At 47.1% G+C, this 9,601-nt stretch overlaps 1 pseudogene; it reads right to left on the bottom strand.

Moving 5' to 3' along the window:
* Nucleotides 1–2,280: 2,280 nt before the first annotated feature.
* LOC149366706 (uncharacterized) lies at nt 2,281–8,802 on the bottom strand (annotated as a pseudogene).
* Nucleotides 8,803–9,601: the final 799 nt, after the last annotated feature.

Raw genomic sequence — 9,601 nt, 5'->3', positions numbered from 1 at the left:
ATTGTTTCTATTTATAGAAAGAAAAACGAACAAGGGTCGAAGGGGGTAGGCTCAGCCTTCCAGCCAACGTTTCGGTAAACGGATGAAGACAGGGCGCCTCTGGTCGAAACGTCGGCTGGCGGACATATTTTTTTGTCGACAAAAGTGCCATCTTATCGGCTTCTCTTTGTTGTGGATCCCTGTTTATAAAATGCTAGGCGAAGAAATACGTGGTTGTGCGTAAAAAAAAATATTACTAATGCAATTCGCGGCATACACTCCTCACCCGGTTTACCGAGGCAACTTTGTTTGGAATTTTTTTCAGATTGCGCCTGCACCAGGTGCATCGAATTATTTTGGGAATTTCAGGCCATATTGGCGGATATTGAACAAGAAATTTTTGCACAGTCCACAAATAGTTTTCACGTGACGTCTCACTCAAGAACGAAGCGTTAAATGCCCCTCAAAGGGGCCCCCTCCCGGCCTATGGGGTGTACCGATTCCCTCCCTAGACAGATTCCGTTGGATCTGTTAGTGTGAAATCGGGGTAGGGGGGCCAAGGTTAACCACAGCTTAATCTAGGATTAACCGTGGTGTCATGAAAATTGGGCATGGAGAGCGCGTCGCCCTATTTTGCCGCTTTGGTCATCGCCTCCCATTTGGCGAAGAGACAGTACATTTCTATCCGGCTTGAGTGCAAGATTATCTCCAAAAATATTATTTAAAAAGATTCAAGATTATCTTCAGGGAGCAATCACTGAACGTTGAGCTATTTTATTCCAGCGAAGTAATACAGATAATGATTCGCAGATTATACCGTGCATTTTCGAGCTTGGCTACGCCTCATGCGTCAAGTACACATTTCGAATTCTGCTTATCCCTAGCTTTGACATGAAGGACAGGCTGGTGGGGAGGTGACAGCTTTCTAATTTGCCCACAGTCACGTGTGTGTGATCCATCCATCTGCCCCACTAATCCCCGGAATGCATTCACTTACATTCTGTAAATTAGTATCCTATACCGTCTACCGCTTGTGATTCTAGCTGACCGACCAGCCGCGGTTGCTGACTACGTAGTTATGGCATTCGTCTGCTGATCACAAGGTCGTGGGATCGAATCCTGGCCGCAGTGTCTGGTTTTCGTGGAAGGAATGCAAAAAAATATTGCCAATTGTTTAGCTCTGGTTAAACCGGGTAAATTGCGCAAGCAATGGTATGCGCGTCCTCCTAGCGATTCTTCCGCGCGTTGCCTTCGAATGGTAGCATTGCGGCGTTCCTAAGCGGTGAGGGGTTGAGATTCATCGGCTTCATAGCCTTTGGGAAACGCGCCTTCAAGACCGCAACGTTGAACCTGTCGTTTCGCCCTGAATTAATTTTAGCGAAATGTTGCTGCAGGTAACGGACATTTACAAAAAATTGTACTTTTTACCGGATTGGTTTCCTCTCCTGATGCGCTGTATATCCTTGCCTACATTTTAGTTATAATACCCATTCTACCTAACAAATATTCATAAATTAGGGTGCCAAAGAATTCCCAGAAAAAAAGACCCGTTTATTGCTTTAGTTACAAGAATTACGCTTCTAGCGCACGCAGGATGGCTTGCGCTACCACTAGCCACCCTGGGGAGTAAAGAAAGGGGGCCCAAGAGCATGGTGGAAGAGGCTGTGGGAAAATAATTTATTTTCAAGCTTGGTGCGTGCCAATCAGGTTGGACAACGCAGCTCGGAAAGCTGCTGTGGCACGGCTAAGGCATCCATAAAGTGCTCAACAGAGCTGTCCTCCAGTGAACTGATCAGTCATATCTGAAGTAATCGTTGCACTCCTCTTGCGAGGGGACTGTTGGGCTGCATTCAAACAAATTACTCGTCCTGCTCTTGCACGATGGCCTCACGAAGCGCCAAGCCCGCAAAGAGATGCATGATAAGTTTAATTATGGCCATCACAGAACACAAACAAAAATGATTAAATAACACCGAATTTTGCGAAACACAGTCTGCGTGAAGACACTAGCAACATGATTTACAGTATAATTTTTAATTTATGCTTAAGGACCAACACCACATTAGTTGCACAAAGTGGAATTTAATTTACTAAAACTCTTTCTACCAAATGGTTCATTTTTAGTTTGATGCGTCGTGTCGAGCAAAAACAGAAGGCGACCACGTGAACGGCGCTCGCGCGCCCGTCTTCGCCGCCATAGCGGAAGTGAAAAGGCGTTTCACGTTTTTCGGTCGTTTGCCGCGTGCCACAACCACAGTGGAATTGACTAAGATTGACGTCAGACGTTTCAACAAGAATGAGTCAGGAGGCGTTCAGGATTTCACGGGAGGGAAGTGGACGTGGTTCCGGCCACCTGGGACCAGGCCAACGAGGACAAAGACACATAAGCCAAGTGAACCCACCCGAAGAGGAAGCGAAGCCCCAGGAAGAAGACCAAGAAGCAGACAAAGAACAACTTCCCAGAAGCAAGCTCAAGTTCTTCAGAAGGAGGGCCCCTAACAAAGCGCGCCTGTCTTAATGACCCTCCACGCCTAGCTAGTTCCAGCGAAAACGAGGCTGACAGCGACGAGGAGAAAGGCGTGCCATCCCTCTGCGAGTTCTGTGGGGGCAAGGCATGTGACTGAGTTTGTTTCAGACAATAGTTATGACTCATCTCCAGACTACCCTCTCACCTCGCCTGTGGTGGACTTGGAGGAGAACCCTTCCATAGTCTGACTAACCGACCACCCTTCCGATCCCCCCCCCCCCCACCACCACCACCACCACGACTTTTTTTCTTGTACTAGGCACGCTGAACTGTCGCGCCCTCACGAGGGCAGCTAAGCAAGGGGAAGTCGACACGTCATTCGAAGGGGAAATGAATATATACCAGGTGTTCCAGCTAAATGTAGCCAAGCTTTTAAAAAACACGGGATGCCCTAGCCGTCTGAAACCAACTGAGGGTTCTTTAGAGTCGTGTGACCTAGCCTGGAACATTTTTTTTCGTTTTTCAAAGTTAAGTAATTAGTTAATCATAATAAGCTAACTTTAATTATTGACTTGATGAACAAAGTGTCAATGGAAAAGTTGCAGATCGTTTTGAAAAACAGCTGACTGAAACATTTGCAGCAACGTACTATTTGCGTAAGATAGTTTCTTTACCGGCCGTTAACCGTAATTCAGACGATAAAAAAAAGCTTCCACATGACAACCGTGCCACTTCAACGTCCCAAGATGCACCTTAGAGAATAAAATTCTGTTTTCCTGAAGTCCTCACCTCGATGAGACTTTGGGTGCACATTGGGGCAGAGATGCGAGCGAGCAACTGGTCACGTGTTAACTTTCTTTTAAGGCCGACAAATGAAGCTACGCAAATCGTACCGTGATGGAAACAGCACTACTGGCGGTTTTTCGAGGCGATCTAAAGCATTTCCATTGACACTTTTTTCCTAAGGTCTATAATTAAAAAGTTAGCTAATTAAGCTTAACTAATTTACTTTGATGAATGAAAAAACTACTCGAGACTAGGCCATGCGACTCTGAACAACCTTTAGTTGGTTTCCGTGGACTAGGACACTTCGTCTTTTTTAAAAGGTTGGTTACATTTAGCCGGGACACCCGGGAAATAGCACCTCGCCGCCGAACTGGGAAAAGTCATCACTGGAGTCCAGCAAGAGACGAGGAAGTTCAGGTGTCAGGTGGAAGACACCGCAGCCGATCTACTAAAACCGATCTAGGGACCTTAGTTCTACATCTGTGTATTGCACCTATCTATCGCACAAAGCGAAAGCATGAATCCGCCGTTCTCGGTAGACGAGACTTCTTAGAGGTGACGTCACACTTCGCCGTTCCCAGAAATATCCGCCAGATAGTCAAGCCAACGTTCGTCAAGCCTGGCAGGGAAGGAACGCTGACTAATATGTCTACTGTTGTGAACGTGAATTTTCCTTGAACTACTGATTATAATGTTACATCGCCTTATCTACGAACCTGGCCAACGAAACGAGCTCGTACAGCAAAAGGAGACGACAAGCACAGGGCCGGATTATGAAAAAATTGGCTGAGGCTTAACTTGGTTAAGCCTGGAGAATGCGAAGCATCATCGTGTCGCGTAATTTGAAGGCGCACAACCACGTCGACGGCGTGAGGTGGGCCCCCGTTTCTCCACTGTCGTGACGTCATCGTGTCACGTGGTGTGGCATCATCGTGTCACGTGATTTGGAGGCGCACAACCACAGCGACGGCGCGAGGTGGGCCCCCGTTTCTCCACTGTCGTGACGTCATCGTGTCACGTGGTGTGACGTCATGTATCACGTAATTTGGAGGCGCATAACCACGGTGAAGGGCTGAAGTGGTAGCTAAAGTAGTATGCTTCGCATAAAATGGGGGCCTTGGGCTAATGCGGATGTAGGCCCCCTCTCCCTCTACTTGCCCCCTCTTTCCTGCTCCCCGCTACACGACTAGAGTATATGCCATGTTTCATTTTAATTCCAACAAGTAAAAAGAGCGAAGGCGATCAATGGGATTCATGCAGAAGTAACGCAGTAGCATTAGGTTTACAGCGCAAAAAACACCAGGCGACTTTTAGAACGCCCGACACGTGCGCGTATATGGCCGAGCGCCGAACCCAACGGAAGAGCCACGTGGGCCGACCGACAACTTGCGGGGCTGCAGTGCAGCGCGCCGCCTCCTCTCCTCTTGCAGTGACGCCGTACACAAGCCGACAGACGGGTTTTCCTTCGCAGCGCTGTTTTAATGCTAGCGCATCAAGGAAAAGCAGGCTGAGCTAGCTTCCTAAAGCTGAGATGGGTGCTCCGGCAGCGACTAGGAAATAGAGACACTCGTTAATTAGTGCCCGAGAGGGTAATATTAAAAGTTATTAAAATTAATTTGATCACACGATGAACTTTTACTACTGCCCTCGTGGGGAAAATTTGAAAAGGAGAATTAAAGTCCCGGCTCAGTGGTTAGATGCTCGGCTGCTGAGCCGAGTACCCGGGTTCAAACCCAGCCACACGGCGACCGTGTTTTGATGGAGGGAAAATGCAAAAAGGCGCCCGTGTGTTGTGCGATGTAGAGCGCGTTAAAGATCCCCAGGTGGTCGAAATTATTTCTGAGCTCTACACTACGGCACCTATTTCTCTCTTTCATTCACACCTTCATTCTACGAAACCAATACTTAGAAAAAAGAACGAACAAATAAATTGTCCCGGCCGCGCCGGTCGCATTTCGCTGGAGGCGGAATGTTAGAGGCCCGTGTAATATGCGACATCAGTGCACTTTAAAGAACCCGAGGTGGTCGAAATTATCCGCGTCCTGCATAGCCGGAGTTTATTTGGGACATTAAAGCCCATAAATCTAAACATAAACCCATAAACGAGTGTTTCGCTTTCCTAGTGGCCGCCGGAGCACGAAGTGAAACTGTGGGACCTCAACGAAGCTAGCACATCCCGATTTGTTTTTCAGTTTGGTAAAGCTAAAGAAAAAATCCCGGTGTTATTACTATAAGGAGTGCGACAAAATTTAGGAGACGCGTGCTGTTGTAAACACCAGCACATCTGGTCACTGAGCGAATTCACTTAATCTGCATTCTGTTTTCTGAAAAAGCTAGGATTTGTTTGGATCACTAAATCTAATGCTGTGAGTAGACGCTTGATTGTACCCAAACCTTCTTTATTAAAATTCAAGTATCAGACTGCAGTAATCGTTATACACGTTACACAATAAATATACAACAGATATATACAATACTTAAGGCAATACAAACACCTTAAAGTTCACTAGAATACATATGAAAATTACCAACTCTAATTACAAAGCATATTTTAAAATACTTTCGTTGAAGGAAAGACAAGCAAAGATGACACCAAATAAATGTGGCACTATCAAAAACAACAACAATACAGCTCATTACAAGCAGGCTCAATATCACAAGAACAAACAAGAGACGGACAACGAAGATTTACATCTTTTGAATTACACTGCTCAGAGTTTCATTGTTAACATGGAGGGTGGGCGATGATACATGCAACAAAGTCGTTGGAACTTTTCATGTACTCCGCAAACAGTTCATTTTAAAATGGCATTTTTCGCGCCTTCGCTTTGGCGAAATCAGATATAGTCTGTTCGAAAGATAGATCGCGGAGAAGGTCACTTTCAGTGGACATGATAGCAAGCGAGTTCAACTTATTGTCAAGGAGGCTCGAACGAATGCGACTTTTTATCAGCGACAACTTAGAAAACGATCTCTCGGTCTCACATCTTGTCATAGGTATGTTTAAGTACATTCTCAAAGCAATGGAAAGGTTCGGAAACACATCAGTAAGCTTTCTTTCTTGCAGCAACTTCATTATTCCCAGGGAACTCGTGTCTTTGCACACGGAGTTGTGCAGAAAGTTCGCAAACTGACCGATGTCAGCGGGAAATGCTGGTTCCAAATCGTTTTCGTAGGTTTTCACCAACCTCTCAGCCTGCTGTGCCAGAGAGCTCGGCCTCGCTCACAACCTCTGTCAGCAATTTTATGAATCCGAACCTTTCGCAGAGCTCAGCGTAGGCAGCCTTTCGCACGCGCAAAGCAGAGCCTAGGCTATCCAGCACGACATTGAAGGTCTCCACGATAAATTTTTCTCTACCTCGTAGCACACTATCGCTTTTTCCGTCCGGGTGCTTACTCAAAATGATACGTTTGCCCTCACCCTGATAACATTTATTTGTACTTAGCGTGCGTGCTCTTTCCTCGAAGGTATCAAAGAGAGGTCGCAACGAATTGACAAAGCCTTCTAGAGAGCTCAGCAGTTCTACAGCAGTAGAAATGTCTAATCCTGGTTTCTGAACTGCTACGCTCGTTTTGTCAAAGCGCTCCAAGATTTCACTCCAGAAAATTGCCATGAATGCAGTCTCTAGTTTTGGAGTGCGCTTCGTTCCGAGTGTCACCGTTTTCTTCGTCATTCTTTGAGATCGCTTCAAGGCAGCACAAGACTGCTTTGAAATTTATCAAAATGGCCTTACATGATTCAGCGTGCCTTGACCACCTGGTCTGAGAGAGACTTTTCAAAACAAGTTGCTCACAGTCACCACTTTCACCCATGCTGTTCAAAAGATGTTTCCATCGCTTAGGTGAGGAAGCAAAGAACACATACAGTCTCTGAGTTAGAGCAAAAAATTTGACAGCCTCAAGGCAACTGCCAACACTACACGCGCCAACTAAATTTAGTGAATGACCAGCACATGGGACGTAGACTGCCAATTCGTTCAGGTGTTTTATTTGAGCTTGCAGTCCTTTGTACTTTCCTGACATATTACTCGCGTTGTCGTATGCTTGGCCCCTACAATCACCAATTGAGATGCCATTGGCTGTCAAGAGGGTCATCACGGTGTCGAAAAGATGCAAGCCGGTATGCGATTCAGTTGGAACAAATCCAAGAAACCGTTCGTACACTTGCCCATTTAAGTAGTATCGTAAAACAACTGACAGTTGACCAACGTGTGTAAGGTCTGGAGTGGAATCAACAATTAAAGAGAAGTATTTTGCGCGTTTCACTTCGTCAACGAGACGACCTTTGACAGCCTTTGCCATATGCTCGATAAATTCGTCACAAATGGTTTTTGACAGGTACGATGGGTGACCTTTTCCCTTGTTCCCATAGCGTTTGATGTGCTCCTCTAGAAAGGGATCAAACTTGGCAATGACTTCAAGTACTCCCATGTAATTGCCATTTCTCGTTGGAGCAAAAACTTCATCACTTCCCCTAAACGCTAGGCTGCGCTCAGTGACAAGATGCTTAACCAGCATCCTTGTCAATTGTGCTGTTCGAGTTAGACCGGGCGAGCCATGCTGTCACACAGTTCCGGTGCTCGACGCTATTTTCATGAGCGCAAACCTTTTCTTCTGCTTTTTCCAATCAGAAAAGCCATGAGTGGTGAAAGTACTCTGGTTGCTTCGAATTGAAAATAGTTTGCACATGAAGCAGTAAACGGAACCTTTGGACTCTGAATACATCAACCAGTGTCGCTCGTACGCTTCCCCATTTATAGCCTTTCGCACGAAAATATGAGGTGACATATAACGCTTCTGAGTTGTGTATTGTCTTTCGGAAGACGGAAAAGTTTCTGCGCGATTTTGAAAATACACTGGTCCTTTCTCAAGGCATGCACTCCGAAAGCTATCAGTAATGACGTCCGGCCACTTAGCAGGGTCACTTTGTAGAACCTCACAACCTACCTCCTGCTGCGGGGAGGTCTGTACTTCTTTGTTGTCGCAGCGAGAAGCCGTCTGACCAGTCCTCTCGAGGCACACTTTGTGGGTGGGAACACGATGACTCGAAGCCGCACTAGTAGGAAACAAGAGAGTCGGTTCTTGCAGTGTTGTTTGCTGGCGTTCGCCAGTAGAAGGAGGTTCATGGGGGATGTTTGGCGTCTGTTGATCAGCAGAAGCAGAAATCGGGCCTGGTGGAAAGGACACCTGGAGCTCCGTGGCAGGGGCCGGGCCGAGTAGCAACGACGTTGCTAACTCAGTTAACTCAGTTAACCACCGGTTAGCCTCGGTTGCTCAGATATATGGACGAACGAGGTAGGCACCGTTTTCCCAGGATCCAGACAACCAAGATGAGTGAAATCTGGCTTGTTGCCAGGAAACCGTAGTGATGGAGCTGGCAAGTCCTTCACAGAAGCACTGTCGGTACTATAGGGGTATTGGTACGGACTCTGGGTAGAGCAGTCATAATGCTCCGCAGAAGCTGCATTCATTAGATACTTTGTCATCTTTGGCAGCCTCTTTTCACGATCTTCTCTTTCTAACTTCGCGTTTCGTTTAGACGCACCACTTTGATGCTTCCGACCGGGCATTTTCACATGAACGGACGGCGTCACAGCTGACAAAAAGTTGAGATAAAATGGAATTTGACAGGTGTGCAAAGCACGAACGACGAACGCTGTTCCTCCGGACTTGGCGTGGCAAGACGAACGCGACCTCCTGATATCAGTTCAGAAGCGTTTGGGGGTAGGTAGGCCGGAGACGCTGATTGGTCGATGGAATGCGCTTCTCCGTGACGTTTTTTGGTGTTGCCCTTGTTCTCAACCAGACGTGGCGTCACCGCGCCTCCCTCAGCCTGTCTCTGGAGAACCTAGGGAATTGCTAGGTGAGCTCGCCGTGCCGCAGGTGCGGGGCACGCGGGTATTCACCCCCCTCCCCTGGTCCCCAACAGTGATGCCACTAAATGGCCGACATCACCAGCATACGCCTGGAATAGTATCCCCTCCCCAGAATAATTCCTAGTACCAACCATCGGTCACCACCATTCGGTTCGAGAACCGAGGTTCACGAACCTCTGCATTTCCGGCTTGTGGCTTTCGCCGTTAGTGAGAACATGCACGTTCAGCTTTGGCGACCACAACGCTGCCAGCCTAGCTAAAATCTTATGCGGAAGTGCGAAAATGGCCATGGTGCTCTTGAATGCACAGCAGGAAGTGATTTGTGTGTAGACCATCGAGGAGGGAATGTGCAAGGATGGTAGGATAGCACAAACGCTAACTAAAAGCAAACAAAAGCTAGTTGGGGCTCAAAACCCATTTTCGGTTCTAGCAAGTACCAACGTTGGGGAAAAGCCACCAGCAGTGGGCGTCTTGCAGTAGGAAGGGTAAGAAG

The sequence above is a fragment of the Amblyomma mixtum genome, chromosome 1, assembly GCF_055824585.1.
Source record: "Amblyomma mixtum isolate Tamu chromosome 1, ASM5582458v1, whole genome shotgun sequence".
Lineage (NCBI taxonomy): Eukaryota > Metazoa > Arthropoda > Arachnida > Ixodida > Ixodidae > Amblyomma > Amblyomma mixtum.
Note: the sequence above shows the minus strand (reverse complement) of the source record. Positions and strands in the feature narration are given on the sequence as shown.